This window comes from Phyllostomus discolor, chromosome 7, assembly GCF_004126475.2.
Source record: "Phyllostomus discolor isolate MPI-MPIP mPhyDis1 chromosome 7, mPhyDis1.pri.v3, whole genome shotgun sequence".
NCBI classification, from domain to species: Eukaryota; Metazoa; Chordata; class Mammalia; order Chiroptera; family Phyllostomidae; genus Phyllostomus; species Phyllostomus discolor.
Window position 1 is genome coordinate 45,958,905 of NC_040909.2, and position 15,565 is coordinate 45,974,469.

The following is a 15,565-nucleotide window of genomic DNA, read 5'->3' on the forward strand; positions in this document are numbered from 1 at the left end:
AGATAAAAATTCAGGAAGGATATCTCAGGAGTGAGGAGTCCTAGCCCTACACCAAGTCCCCCAGCCCTGGGTTCCAGTGCCAGGAAAATAAATCCCCACAAATTCTGGCTGCAACAACCAGCAGGGATGAGTCAATGGAAGAAACTTCTGGAGCCCTCTTAAAGAACCCACACGTGGACTCACCTACTCAGACTAACTCCCTCTGAGCTCGAGCACTGGAGTGGCAGTTTGAAAGGGACCAGTGGCATACGGGGATGAACTGAAGTATCTGGCACCAAGATGAGCAGAGGCCATTGTCCCTTTTCTCAACCCTCCCTGGACAGAGCTGGTAAGATAGTACCATATCTAAGACTCCATCAACCTGGCTAACACTGTTTGACACACGTTGGAAATCCCCAGGGACTCCACCTCACTGAACTTACCAGCCCACCCAAGCTGCTTTTCCATATGAATGGCTGGTCTTAGCTCACGCTTCACAACTTCCTAAATTCTACCACAAGCAACAGCTGGCCTCAGTGAGCCCCAGCACTTGCAGCAGCCAGCCTAGATTCACAGCTTGGCTTCCCCTGGGAATCTCCAAGCCCAGCACAAGTAGCAGTCATCTCAGATTGCTTTAAAGCTCAGGTAGGGCGACCCCAGGCAGAACACAGATGGGGGCTGACCTTGGCCTACACCACCTGGGAAACCACGGGGCCAGTTGCACCCAGTAGACAGCTACAGTTAGCTACATGTTGGAGCACCACCACTTGACCCATGCACAGCTGATCCTCTACAGAGGTCAAAGGTTGGTGATAAGTGGTCACAGCCAAACCTTGCAACTGACTAGCCTGGATAAATCCCTCCCATTGACCTGCCAACAACAACCAAGGCTCAACTACAAGAAGAGGGTGTACTTAGTCCACACAAAGGGCACACATCAAGTATCCAGCTTGGGTGATAGGGGAGGCTGTGCCACTGGACCCTACAGAACACCTACTACATTAGGCCACACTACCAAGACACAGAGTCATAGCAGCTCCACCTAATACATAGAAACAAACACAGGAAGGCTGTCAAAATAACAAGGAAAGAAACATTGCCCAAATGAAAAGAACAGAACAAAACTCCAGAGAAAGAGCTAAATGAAATGGAAATAAGCAATCTATAAGATGCAGAGTTTAAAACACTAGTTACAAGGATGCTCAAAGAACTCAGTGAGGACCTCAACAGCATAAAAAGAATCCAGTCAGAAACGAAGGATACACTAATTGAAATAAACAACAATATACAGTGCGGTGCATGAAGCTGAGAATCAAATCAATGATTTGAAACATAAGGAAGTAAAAAAAAAAAATCAGAACAACAAGAAGAATAACGAATCGAAAAAAAAAAATGAGGACAGTATAAGCAGCCTAAGGGAAGACTTCAAGACGTTCAACATTCATATCATAAGGACTGCCAGAAGGAGAAGAGGAAGAGCAAGAAATTGGAAATCTATTTGAAAAAATAATGAAAGAAAACTTCCCTAATTTCATGGAGGAAATAGGCATGCAAGTCCAAGAAGCAAAGAGTGCCCCAAACAAGATGGATGCAAAGAGGCCCACTCCAAAACACATCATAATTAAAATGACAAAGGTTAAAGATAAAGAGAATCTTAAAAGCAGCGAGAGAAAAGAAGTTCCTTAACTACAGGGGAGTTCCCATAAGACCATCAGCTGATTTCTCAAAAGAAACTTTGCAGGCTACAAGGGACTGGCAAGAAGTATTGAAAGCCATGAAAAGCAGGGACCTACAGCCAAGATTGCTCTACCCAACAAAGATATCATTTAGATTTGAAAGGCAGATAAAGAGCTACCCAGACAAGAAAAAACTAAAGGAGCTCATCATCACCAAACCATTATTATATGAAATGTTAAAGGGATTTATTTAAGAAAAAGAAGATGAAAATTATAAACAATAAAATGGCAAAAAATACAGAACTATCAACAGTTGAATTTAAAAAACAACCTAAGCAAACAAGAACAGAGACAGAATCATGAATACATAGAGCATTTTGATGGTTGCCAGATGGGAGGGGGTTGTAGGGAAATTGGTGTAGAGGTGAGTGGATTAAGAAGTACAAACAGGCCCTGGCTGGCATAGCTCAGTGGATTGAGCGCAGGCTGTGAACCAAAATATCGCAGGTTCGATTCCCAGTCAGGGTACGTGCCTGGGTTGCAGGCCATGACCCCCAGCAACCACACATAGATGTTTCTCTCTCTCTCTCTCTTTCTCCCTCCCTTCCCTCTCTAAAAATAAATAAATAAAATCTTTTTTTTAAAAAAAAAAGAAGTACAAACAGGACTTCTGGCCAAGATGGAGGCATAGGTAGACAAACTGTGCCTCCCCACACAACCAAAATAAGGACAAAATTTTAGAAATAAAATAACAACCAGTACTGACAGAAAATTGAACTGTATGGAAGTCCAACAACCAAGGAGTTAAAGTAGACGCATTCAACCAGACCAGTAGGAGGGGTGGAGTCGGGTGGCCAGGCAAAGAAGGGTAACGGCCAAAAAAAAAAAAAAAAAAAAAGCAGTGGCTGGCAGTGGGCAGATCCAGTGAGGCAGTGGATTGTGGAGGGCATTGGTGCACAAGGTGGCTTGCGGAACCAGGTGGTCCCACACTCTCGAGCAGATAAATCAGGCGAAACTGGGGAGCAAGATAGACGGCTCAACCCAGGGTCTCAGCTCCAGGAAATAAAGCCTCAAAACACCAACTGAAAACCCCTGTGGGTGTTGAGGTGCTGGGAGAGACTCCCAGTCTCATAAGAGAGTTCGTTGTAGAGACCCACAGGGTCCTTGAACATACACAAACCCACCCACACAGGAATCAGCACCAGAAGGGTCCAATTTGCTTGAGGGAAGCCAGGGAACTGACTGAAATCCAGCAGGGAGTGAGAGCAAGCGCCATTGTTCCCTCTCAGACCCCTCCCCCACATACAGCACCACAAGGCAACCAAGTGGGTTGCCCCACCCTGGTGAACACCTAAGCCTCCACCCCTCATACATAACCGGTGTGTCAAGACAAAAAAAATGGCCCAACCGAAATAATAGATCAAAGCTCCAGAAAAAATACAACTAAGTGACGAAGATGTAGCCAACCTATCAGATGCACATTTCAAAGCACTGGTGATCAAGATGCTCGCAGAATTGGTTGAATTTGGTCACAAATTGGATGAAAGAATAAAGACTATGCTAAGTGAAATAAAGGAAAATGTACAGGGAACCAATAGTGATGGGAAGAAAACTGGGACTCAAATCCCTGGAGTGGACCAGAAGGAAGAAAGAAACAACCAAACAGAAAAGAATGAAGAAACAAGAATTCAAAAAAAATGAGGAGAGGCTTAGAAACCTCCAGGACATCTTTAAATATTCCAACATCCAAATTATAGGGGTACCAGAAGAAGAGGAAGAGCAACAAGCGGAAAAGTTATTGGAACAAATAATACAGGAGAACTTCCCCATTCTGGCAAAGGAAATAGACTTCCAGGAAGTCCAGGAAGCTCAGAGAGTCCCAAAGAAGTTGGACCCAAGGAGGAACACACCAAGGCACATCATAATTACGTTAGCCAAGATGAAAATGGAGAGATCCTAGAAGCAGCAAGAGATAAGGAGACAGTTACCTACAAAGTAGTGCCCATCAGACTGTCAGCTGATTTCTCAGAAGAGAACTTACAGGCAAGAAGGGGCTGGAAAGAAGTATTCCAAGCCATGAAAGGCAAGGACCTACATCCAAGATTGCTCTATCCAGCAAAGCTTTCATTAGAGTGGAAGGGCAGATAAAGTGCTTCTCAGACAAGGTTAAGTTAAAGGAGTTCAGCATCACCAAGCCCTTATTTTATGAAATGTTAAAGGGACTTATCTAAGAAAGGAGATCAAAAACATGTAAATAGAATGACAGCAAACTCACAATTATTAACAACGACGCCGAAAACAAAAACAAAAGCAAACTAAGCAAACAACTAGAACAGGAACAGAACCACAGAAATGGAGATCATATGGAGGGTTAGCACAAGGGAGTGGGAGAAGGAGAGAGGGGGAAAAGGTACAGAAAATAAGTAGCATAGATGGTAGGTAGAAAATAGTGGAAGGGTAAGAATAGTATGGGAAATGTAGAAACTAAAGAACTTATAAGTACGACACATGGACATGAACTAAAGGTGGGAAATGTGGGTGGGAGGGGGTGTGCAGGGTGGAGGGGAGTAAAGGGGGGAAAATGGGACAACTGTAATAGCATAATCAATAAAATATATTTTAAAAAAGAAAAATATGTTTATCATTAACAATAAAATAATAAGGTATGATATTCTATATTGATATATCTAAAATAAAATTATACATGAAATGTTTATTTTTAAAAAGAAGTAAAATAGGTAGTTACAGAAGAGCCATTGGGATGAAAATTACAGTATAGGAAATGGTGTAGCCAAAGAACTTATACACATGACCCATGGACATGAACAATGGTGGGGGTATTACCTGAGGGAGTGGAGGGGGGGGTGCTAGGTGGTGGGGCAGTGAAGGGGGGAAATCAGGACAATCATAATATCATAATTAATAAAATATAATTTTTTAAAAGGTAGAAGACTCCTGCCCTCATTAAGCTGACATTCTCATGAGGGAGACATCCTATGAGCGAATAGATAAGTAAATAAAATGAGAGTTCCAGCATGTGATATGGGCTATGAGGGAAAGAATTAAGATGATGCAATGTAGAATGATTGGGCAGGAGGGTGAAGGGAAGCTATCAACAATCAGGGATGACCACTTGGAGGAAGTGACATTTGAGCTGAGATCTGAAGGATGAGGTCAAACCATATGAGATGAGCCATAAGCACCACTCCTATGAATGCTAAGAGGGAATCCACTGTGCTTATTAAGTGCCTAGGACTATACTCAGTTTCAACCACTCTGCACTCTCCACTAATTTTCCACCAGAGATCCTCTGAGTTCACATTTTCTCTTTCCTCACACTGGTATGGTTAATTGGCAATTATATGACAGCACAGTTCCTAAACACTTCAAGCCTATGTACACTTTATTCCTCACAGTAACTCCATGGGTAGGTATAAGCCAGTGTCCCCCCGCCCTACTTTATAGAAAAGGAAACTGAGGCACCCAGAGCTGAGTGATTTGCCCATGGCCTGACATCTAGTAAATGGGAAGCTGGCATTCAATGTGTCTTCTGCTGGAGTCTGAGCTCTTCATCCTGAACCATGCTCCCTCTCAAGGGTATGTCCCAGCACAGTACAAAAGGTACAAGACTAGAATTCAGACAGATACCTCCCAAAAGCTGGCAATGTCATCTCAGAAAAGTCATCCCATCTCATACTTAGTCTTCTCGATTGTGAAATAACCATAACAGAAACCAGTCCCAAGTACTTCAAACATGATCATCAGTCTGCAAGCTCCTTGAGAAGCAGATATCCCTTGTAAAATGGTACCGTCGCTGTGATTTCCAAACTGAAGACCAGCTCAAGCCCTAAAAAGCCACAAAGAGGTTTCTCAGAGGAACATTGCAATCTCCCATAAGAATTGCTGTTTTATTTAACATATCTATTCTCCAGCCCTCAGGAAGTACAGGGAAACATGCAATACCTACTAATTGAGTTTTCTCAATTGACCTTTCAAAGTGTTAGACACAAGGAGACTTCCAGACTTACCCATCTTTAAGCCTTTTCCGTCCTGTGGAACCAGGAATTCCAAAACTGCTCATGTCTGATCCCACTCAGTCCTCTCCATCCAAAAAGCCTCTTGCAAAGAGCTGCACCATGGCAACTTCATGTAAAATAGTGAAAAGATGGTATTTTTTAGCATCTTTACATCCTCCTGCACCCATGCATTTTCTCCTTTTCTTCCTGGCTGCTTCCACTCCCATAACTTCCTGCACACCACCTGCCTCTATAGCACAGACTCCAAGCATTTGTGTTCTCCCCATCAGCATTCATCTTTCCTGTGTCCCATGATTCAAGCAAGGTCTGCCTAAGTGACTGGCAGGTTTGTTTAATGAGCAGATACCATCATCTTACATCCACACAGCCCTTTAAAGTTTGCAAAGTTCTTTACGTCGAGGTCTGTCCAGAAGTTATCCAGCCATGTAATATAAAAAATAGAGACATTTATTGAAGATACAAGACACAAGAAACATTGTATATAAGACAAAGACGCTTCAGTCCCCTTAGAAGTAGACACCTCGAGACCTCACACAATTCTCCCAATTGTCATCATCTCTCCCATCGTATTTTCCTGAATCTCCTCTACAGTCTGATATCTCTTCCTTTTCAAAAGTGATTTTAGTTTTTGGAAAAGCCAGAAGTTACAGAGCACCAAATCTGGGCTGTACCAGGGTTGAGTCACCTGGGCGATTTGATCTTTCATCAAAAAACTCTTCATGAGATGTGATGCCTGAGCAGGCATGTTGTCATGATGAAGCTGCCAGTCACCACTTGCCCATAGCTATGGCCTTCTGAATCACTTGAAGTTTCCACAGAGCAATGTTCAAACTTAATGCAAAATCTGATGCAGATTCATTGGTCTACTCGCTCAGTCACTTTGAATTCAACAGCCACACAGTACACATGCTCACTCAGTGGTGCCTACCACCCCTACTGACTAGTACAGTGAAGTCATCATTGTTCACTCATGCACATTCCAGTCTACTCTCCTTGGCTTCCAGGTTATACCAATGTCACGCAAACCATTCTCATTATGTCAATAAAGCCTGGACTTTTTCCAGACAGACCCTATATATGATCTAATTTAATAGCATGGCAGCCCTCTGTACCAAGTATTGTCATCTGATTTCACAGCTGGAGAAACTAAATCTGTGGCAGGCAGCATGGTAAATTTGAAGCCATTTATTCAAAATCACTCAGCTACTTTGACAAAACCAGGAACTTGAACCAGGTCTTGGATTTCCATGTATAAAGTGCTTTCTACTCTTACCACAGTGCCACCACCGAAATGTTATTAAAAATTATATTTCACAATGCAAGAACTTTTAGGATGCATCCACAAACATCTGAAAGCACACAAAAAATGTTAAGTGGGTGATTTTGAATCAGATATTTTGGGAAAGAAAGGGCCTATGTGTTTAATACTCATCAGATCATTAAAGATACCCAAGACCCAATATTGATAAAAAAGCACTGTTAATATAAGCGATGAGGTATTTACTCCTATTCTTCCGGTCCAGGAAGGTGAAGAGTCTCATTAACATTCAAGACAGGTCAATTTCCTCTATTCCTACTTAGCTGATCTCTGTTGCACAATTTCCTGCTTAGATTTAAATTGAAAATTAGGAGTAAAATTGCTTTTACTCCTATTTAAAAAATATTTTTCATTCTTTAATAATCATTCTTTATTGTATTTTAAAACTAGAAGAGGGAGATGATCAAATAGCAAAGATCTAAAAGGGGTACTAGAGTTTCATACACATTCTCAGGAAAATCCATAGTTTTCTCAACATCCTCTCAAGGCCTTAACTCAATGGTTTTCAAACTCAGCTCTAAGGAATTTAAGGACTGTAACCCCTGTAGGGGTGTAGTGGGGTTGGAAAATGATAGATGATGTAATAGTCTGGGTGCCCCAAAAAACACAACCAATAGACAAGCCAGCCAGACAGACAGACAGACAGACAGACAAAGAGACTTATTTTAAGGAACTGAGTCCCACAATTATCAAGGCTGGTGAGTCCAAAATCTGCAGGGTGGGCTAGCAGGCTGGAGACCCAGAGAAGAATTCATGCTGCAGTGCATGTCAGAATGCTGCCTGCCACAGGTTTCCTTCTCGCTTAGGGGAGTATTTTAGTTCTATCCGGGATATCAACTGATCAAATGTGGACCACCCACATCATGGAGACCAATCTGTTTACTCAAAGTCCACCAAGTTAAAAGTTAATCTCATTCAAAAACACCCTCACAGAAATATCCAGAATAATGTTTGACTAAATATCTGGGCACCGAAGCCCAGCCAGGATGACACATAAATCAATCATCATAGATTCTGTCCATTACCACCCCATCTCCACCTGATCAAGAGCAGCTCACTGTTTAATGGTTTTTATAAAACTTAAGATTTTGCTTGAAAGATGGATTCTGCTACACAATAGTAATAATAGTAATTTGTAAAGGCTTAATCTACTACACAGGTGGCAAACACCAGGCCAGAGGACTGCTTCCAGCCCTCCACCTTGTTTTATCTGGTCCAGCACCTTGTTTCTATCCAGCAGCAGCACCAAATTCTCGCTTAACTGTTAAGGAGTAGTTACATTTATACAGCCCTAAAATTACATTCAGCTCTTTGAAGGCAAATGCAAGGCTGATATGGCCCCAGGTGAAAATGAGTTTGACACCCCTTACCTACTAGCTTAATCCAAAGTAACTATGAAGGTAAAAATCTGGCTATGCACACATAGGTGATATTTAGGATCCTGATGCCTCAGGTATAAAGTAACCTTTTTAAAAATATTTTTTTATTTATTTATTTTTAGAGAGAGAGGAAGGGAGGGAGAGAAACATCGATGCATAAGAGAGACATCAATTGGTTTCCTCTCTCATGACCCCAACCACATGCCCCCAACCAGGTACCTGGCCCACAAGCCACACATATGCCCTGACCAGGAATTGAACTGGTGACCTATTGCCTTGGGGAAGGACACCCAACCCATTAAGCCACACTGGTCAGGGCTAAAGTAACCTTTTTAACTAGTTGACCCCCCACATGCTCTTAACTTCCTCTCATTGGACCTCCAGAGTACATACGGGAAATCTTCTCTAAACATAAATCTGATAATGTAAACTCCCTATGGTTTTCTCATTGATAGAGGATAGCATTTTTAAATCCTTTCTTTAGCCAATAAGGCATGGATGGTTCTCTCCTTGTTTCCAAAACATCATCTCTAATTTCTTATTCCTATACTCTTCTCATTCCAGTCAAATTGGGTTTCTCTCAATCCCTTCTCTGCCCCTAGCTCCCTCTCACCAAAGGGCCTTTGAACATACCATTTCCTCTGGCATGAATATCTTTTCGTTCCCCTCATCAACTACTTGGCTTCTAATAAAATCTCAGCCTAAGCATCACCTGCTCAGGATGCTTAGCCTGCTCAGCCAGCACCTGTTCAGCCAGCACCCTTCTTTGCTTCCCTAGCTAGATCAAATTCCCCTATCAGAAGCTTTCATTGCACTATGTAACTCTTATCCATAATATTTAGAATACTTACAAATCATTTACTGGTGTGACGCATTTACAAACATGCTCTCTACTATGTCCTCGGTAACTGCCATAGCGTTTATGTTCATGAAATATTTGCTGAATAAATAAGGCACTTTTCTCTATGATCTCTATAGCCGTAAGTAATGCTGCAGCAAGAGAAATGCATCCTAAAGACCTTCCCTCTCCAATTTGAACATTCTAAATACAGATTGTCTAAAAGAAAAGACCTTCCCTCATCTCAGTTTTATCTGCTTCCATGTTTAATCTTCCAGTTAACATGTCCCAGTGTGCAATGCCCCATTATAAACAACTTTCAAATGTCATGTCCCATTGTCCCAGAGTTACTTTCCTTTACTAACAGTGGAACAGATCCCACATTGTAACAGAACCAAGATAAATCTTCTGTTCTTACTTTGGAAAATGTCTCATTAATGAAATCTGTAGTGTTGAATTATGCCAAGCATCTTATTTCAATGGAGTCATGATATTAGCTCTCAGATTTAAAATAACTCCTCTTAGGTAATAGTGTTTTTCTCTTTCCAAAATAAGAAGGCTTATCTCGAAATTTGGGTCCATGTACTGATTCAACTGAAGCCTTTCCTTGTGAGGGTACAATTTATGCAGGAAAAGGACTCACAGCATTCTTCCTCTCCCCCCAGCCCCCACCACCGCCTTGTCAAATAAAAGCCAAAACACTGAGCTGGGCATTCAAGGCTCTAGGATGGGCACCTATCCACTTTGGAATCCCACCTTCCTGCTGTACCCCTTCATGTGCCCAGTGAGCATCCAGTACAGACAAAACGGTTGCTCATGATTCCCTCAACTTTTCCATATTTATTAAGTATTAAATCAGTGGGACAGAAGATGGTGGCTTTACTCTAGGCAACGTTCTTCTCAGCTTCTGTGAAGAGGGGGGAAACTCACGGATCGGTGGAGAAACAGAGCAAGTGGACTAGGTTACCGAATCACTTTTGAAAGCAGGACATCAAAAATTATTGCACTCACTGAAAAACCAGACAGTAAGGAGGCTGCTTCAGGACAAAAGGGGCCCAGGGTTCAGTGCGGGGTCTAGGGGTGTGCAGACCCCAGGCCCGGTGCTCCTGGGTCTGCCTCACGGCTCCCGGGAGAGGGGGGTCGTTGCTCCCTTCCCTGAATACGGGGGGAAAGCAACTGCAGGGGAGAACGTGTTGCTAGAAGGAACAGATTGGCCAGTTGGACTGGGAAAAAAATCACCCAGGGACTATGAACAACTGCCCAGAGAACTGGGAGAAGTGAGGCCTCTAGCCGACAGGACCAGGGGCAGCCTGGAAGAGAGCCCGCACCCCTAGCCCAGTGGAAGTGCAGATCGGTGGAGAGCACAGAGCCGGGCTGCGCTCAGCTCGCGCCCCATAGGGAGGCCTGAATCTCGAGCCGTGATCCCGGGAGGGACGTCATGCTCAGTGCGTTCCTACAGTAGTGGCTCAGAAATTTCCAGCCAGCCCGACCGGAGGAGCTGGGAAAGGCGCCAACACCCAGTCGGAGTGCAGTTCGGCAGGGAACACGGAGCTGGAAAGGGCTCGGCTCGCGCACCATCGGGAACACTGACTCTCTCGCGCTGTGAACCCAGAAGAGTCTCGGCAAGGCACTTAGGGCGATCCTAGACCCCAATCTCAAAAGTTTGGGGGAGAGGTGCGCCCTTTTACAATTCCCAGGGAGGGTGCAGTGAATCCCAAAATGTCACAGGTGCCTCCTGAGATCATAGAGCTGGAACCCTGCAGGACCCCGGAGTCCGGAAGAACGTGGAAGTGAGATCCAGAGAGCCAGTGTGTTCGGGAGCACCCAGGGTACCTGACAGACTTGCTGAGATCTGGCTGGGAGAGAGAGAAGCATTTCAAAGGTCCCTCAGCCAGCTGAAGCCAGCAAGATCAGAAAACTGGTCTGGCCAGTTAGAACCCAACAAGAGGTTCTTTTTTGGGGGGGGGGGAGTTGCTTTGTTTTTTTGTTTTTTGTTTTTGTTTGGTTTGGTTTTTGTGGCTGTTGTTGATTGATTGATTTTATCTTGTGTTTTATGTGACATCTTATTTTTCAATTCTTATTATTTTTATCTCGCAATCCCTTATGTTTCTCTTCATTCATCCTAATATTATTCTTTCCACTCCAAATTTATCTCTCCTGCACTACATCTTCTGCTTTTCTTTCCTTTCTTTTTTAATCTTGCAAGTTACTGTAAATTTGTATTATCTTTTTCTCACTTTTCTGACATTTTTTATTTAATAATACTTTGGTATTCTTTTTCTTTCTGTATAATCTTCTTTGCTTGGCTGGTTATACTGTCATTTGATAGGTTCCCCCTGGTATCTCAGTCACAAGGTGTTGATAATTTGCTATTCTTCATCTGTGTTCCATTAATACACCTCTCAAGGTTCTATACTCTTTATTCTTGTTATCTAGACCTCATCGATTCTGCCAAAGACTGTCACTTTACTATTACTGTTAGTAAGACCTAGTCTATACAATTGTAAATACTTCTCAATACCCCTACCTGATCTCAGCCCACTTTGCAATTTTCTGAATTATACTATTGTGGGGGTTGTCTCTATTCTTTTACACACTACTCCTATATACTAATCTTTAGTCCAACCCTACCTTAGAATCTGACCTCCCACAGCCTCACAGCTTTCTAGATCCAACTAACAATCCTCTTGTCCCCAATTAGAGTCTTACCTTCTTTCCATCCTTTCTAAAACGTGGATAGTGGGGTGGAGGATCACGGTTAACACTATAAATAGCCAAAGGATAACCCATTTCTTCTTCTACTGGCTGCTAATGTAAATATCATAGTATACTGTCTTGCTGTTTTAAAACCATTTTGCCTTCCTCCTCCAACTGATCACAAAAAAGAGTAGGGGGAAGCTGTGAACACCAGGATACACGAAGGAGATTGCACCACTGAATCTCACAAATATTCTACCACAGAAGTTCACACCATAATTACAGGGAATCAGAACAGATCAAATTAACAAACAAGAAGAAAAACGAAGAAACCCACAAACAATGAGAAAACAAAAAAACAACCCCCAATTGAAGGGAAATGAGCAAGCCTCAGGAAAAAAAATGCTAAATGAAATAGAGGCAACTCAACTATCTGATAGTGAGTTCAAAACAATGATTACCAGGAATTTCAATGAACTCACAATGAGCTTTCAGAAATTAGAGGGAAACTACATCAATCTCACTGCAAACTATATAAACATGAAAAAGGAAATAGAAATTCTCAACAAAGGTCAAGAGGAAATGAAGAATACAATTTCTGAACTGAAGAACACAGTAGAAGGAATGAAAAGCAGGATTGATGAAGCAGAAGATCGGATTAGCGGGCTGGAGGACAAAGTAGAAAACAACATCCAGAAAGAGCAAGAAAAGAAAAAGAGGCTCAGAAAAAATGAAGAGTAATTAAGACAAATGCAAGACAATATGAAACATAATAATATCCATATAATAGGGATACCAGAAGGAGAAGGAAAAGAGCAAGGGATCGAAAACCTAGTTGAACAAGTAATGAAGGAGAACTTCCCTAATTTGATGAGAGAAAAAGTCACACAAATCCAGGAAACACAGAGAGTCCCAATCAAGAGGAACCCAAAGAGGCCCACCTCAAGACACATCATAATTAAAATGGCAAAATTTCAAGACAAAGAGAGAATCTTAAAGGCAACAAGGGAGAAAAAGGAAGTAACATACAAGGGAGCCCCAATAAGGCTGACAGCTGAATTCTCAATGGAAACACTTCAAGCCAGAAGAGAATGGCAAGAAATACTCCAGGTAATGAGAACCAGAGGGCTGCAACCAAGGCTACTATATCCAGCAAGGCTGTCGATCAGGATAGAAGGCCAAATAAGAAGCTTCCCAGACAAAAGAAGTCTAAAAAATGCATCTCCACCAAACCAGCTCTGCAAGAGATTCTAAAAGGACTTCTTTAAGGAAGGGAGGGAAAATAGAGAGAGAGAGAGACAGAGAGAGAGAGAGAGAGGAACACACGTACATAAAAGACAATGATTAAGTACCTATCAATAATAACCTTAAACGTAAATGGATTAAATGCTGCAATCAAAAGACATAGAATAGCTGAATGGATAAGAAAACATGACCCACATATCTGCTGTCTACAAGAGACCCACCTCAGGATAAAAGACCTACAGAGGCTGAAAGTGAAGGGCTGGAAACAAATCTTCCAAGCAAATGGACATGAAAAAACAGCCAGGGTAGCAATACTCATATCACACAAAATAGATTTCCAAAAAAGGTCCATAGAGAGACCCAGAAGGTCACTTCATAATACTCAAGGGAAGAATTCACCAAGAAGACATAAATATTGTAAATATATATGCACCCAACATACGAGCACCCAAATACATAAAGAAAATCTTAGAGGACTTCAAGAAAGATATGGACAGCAACACAATTATAGTGGGAGATTTTAAAACCCCACTATCAAAAATGGACAGATCTTCCAAACAAAATATCAACAAAGATATTGTGGCATTGAACAATACCCTTGATGAAATGGACTTTACTGATATATACAGAGCCCTCCATCCCAAAGAAGCTAAATACACATTCTTTTCAAATGTACATGGAACATTCTCAAAGATAGACCACATGATAGGACACAAAACAAGCCTCAAGAATTTCAAGAAAATTGATATCATACCAAGCATTTTCTCAGGCCACAAGGGACTGAAGCTAGAAACCAACCCCAAGGAAGAAAATCCAAAACACTCAAAATCATGGAGATTAAATAGCATGCTATTAAACAATGAATGGTTCAAGAATGATATTATGGAAGAAATCAAAAGGTTTCTGGAAACAAATGAAAATGAACTCACAACACCCTAAAACTTATGGGACACAGCCAAGGCAGTCCTGAGAAGGAAGTTCATAGCGATACAGGCCCACCTAAAAAGGTTAGAAACATTCCAAACAAACAACCTAACACTACATCTACAAGAACTCGAGGAACAACAACAAAGACAGCCCAGAGCAAGCAGAAGGAAGGAAATAACCAAGATCAGAGCAGAATTAAATGACATAGAGACTAAAAGCACAATTCTAAGGATCAATGAATCCAAGAGCTGGTTCTTCGAAAAGATAAACAAAATCGACAAGCCTTTAAGCAGACTCATCAAGAAAAAAAGAGAGAAGACCCAAATGAACACAATCAGAAATGAAAGAGGAGAGATTACAACAGATACCACAGGAATACAAAGGATTGTAAGAAATTACTACAAAGAACTGTATGCCAAGAAATTTGAAAACCTAGGTGAAATGGACAACTTTCTAGAAAAATATAATCTTCCAAAACTCAATGAAAAAGAAGCAGAAAGCCTGAACAGACCAATAACAACAAAAGAAATTGAAGCAGTAATCAAAAAACTCCCAACACACAAAAGCCCTGGAACAGATGGTTTCAAGGAGAATTCTACAAAGCATTTAAGGAAGAGCTAACCCCTACCCTTCACAGACTATTCAAAAAAATCCAAAAAGATGGGAGTCTCCCAAACTCTTTTCATGGGGCCAACATCATCCTAATTCCAAAACCAAATAAAGACACAACAAAGAAAGAAAACTACAGGCCAATATCACTGATGAACATTGACGCTAAAATCCTCAAGAAAATATTGGCAAACCGCGTCCAACAATATATTAAAAAGAGAATACACCATGACCAAGTGGGATTCATTCCAGGGATGCAAGGATGGTTCAATATTCACAAGTCAGTAAATATAATACATCACATAAACAAAAGCAAAGACAAAAAACCACTTGATCATATCAATTGATGCAGAAAAGGCATTTGATAAGGTACAGCACCCATTCATGATAAAAACACTCGGCAAAGTGGGAATAGAGGGAGCATTCCTCAACATAATAAAGGCCATATATGAGAGATCTACAGCCAGCATCATACTCAATGGGCAAAAATTAAAATCTTTTCCACTAAGATCAGGAACAAGACAAGGCTGTCCACTTTCACCACTTCTATTCAATATAGTACTGGAAGTTTTAGCCACAGCAATCAGACAAGAAAAAGAAATAAAAAGCATGCAAATTGGAAAGGAGGAAACAAAACTGTCACTGTTTGCAGATGACATGATAGTATACAGAGAAAATCCTATAGACTCTACCACAAAACTGCTTGACCTAATAAATGAATTTGGCAAAACAGCAGGATACAAAGTCAATATCCAGAAATCAAAGGCATTTCTCTACACCAGCAATGAAACAGCAGAAACAGAGATCAAGGAAAAAATCCCATTTGAAATAGCAAAACGAAAAATAAAATATCTAGGAAT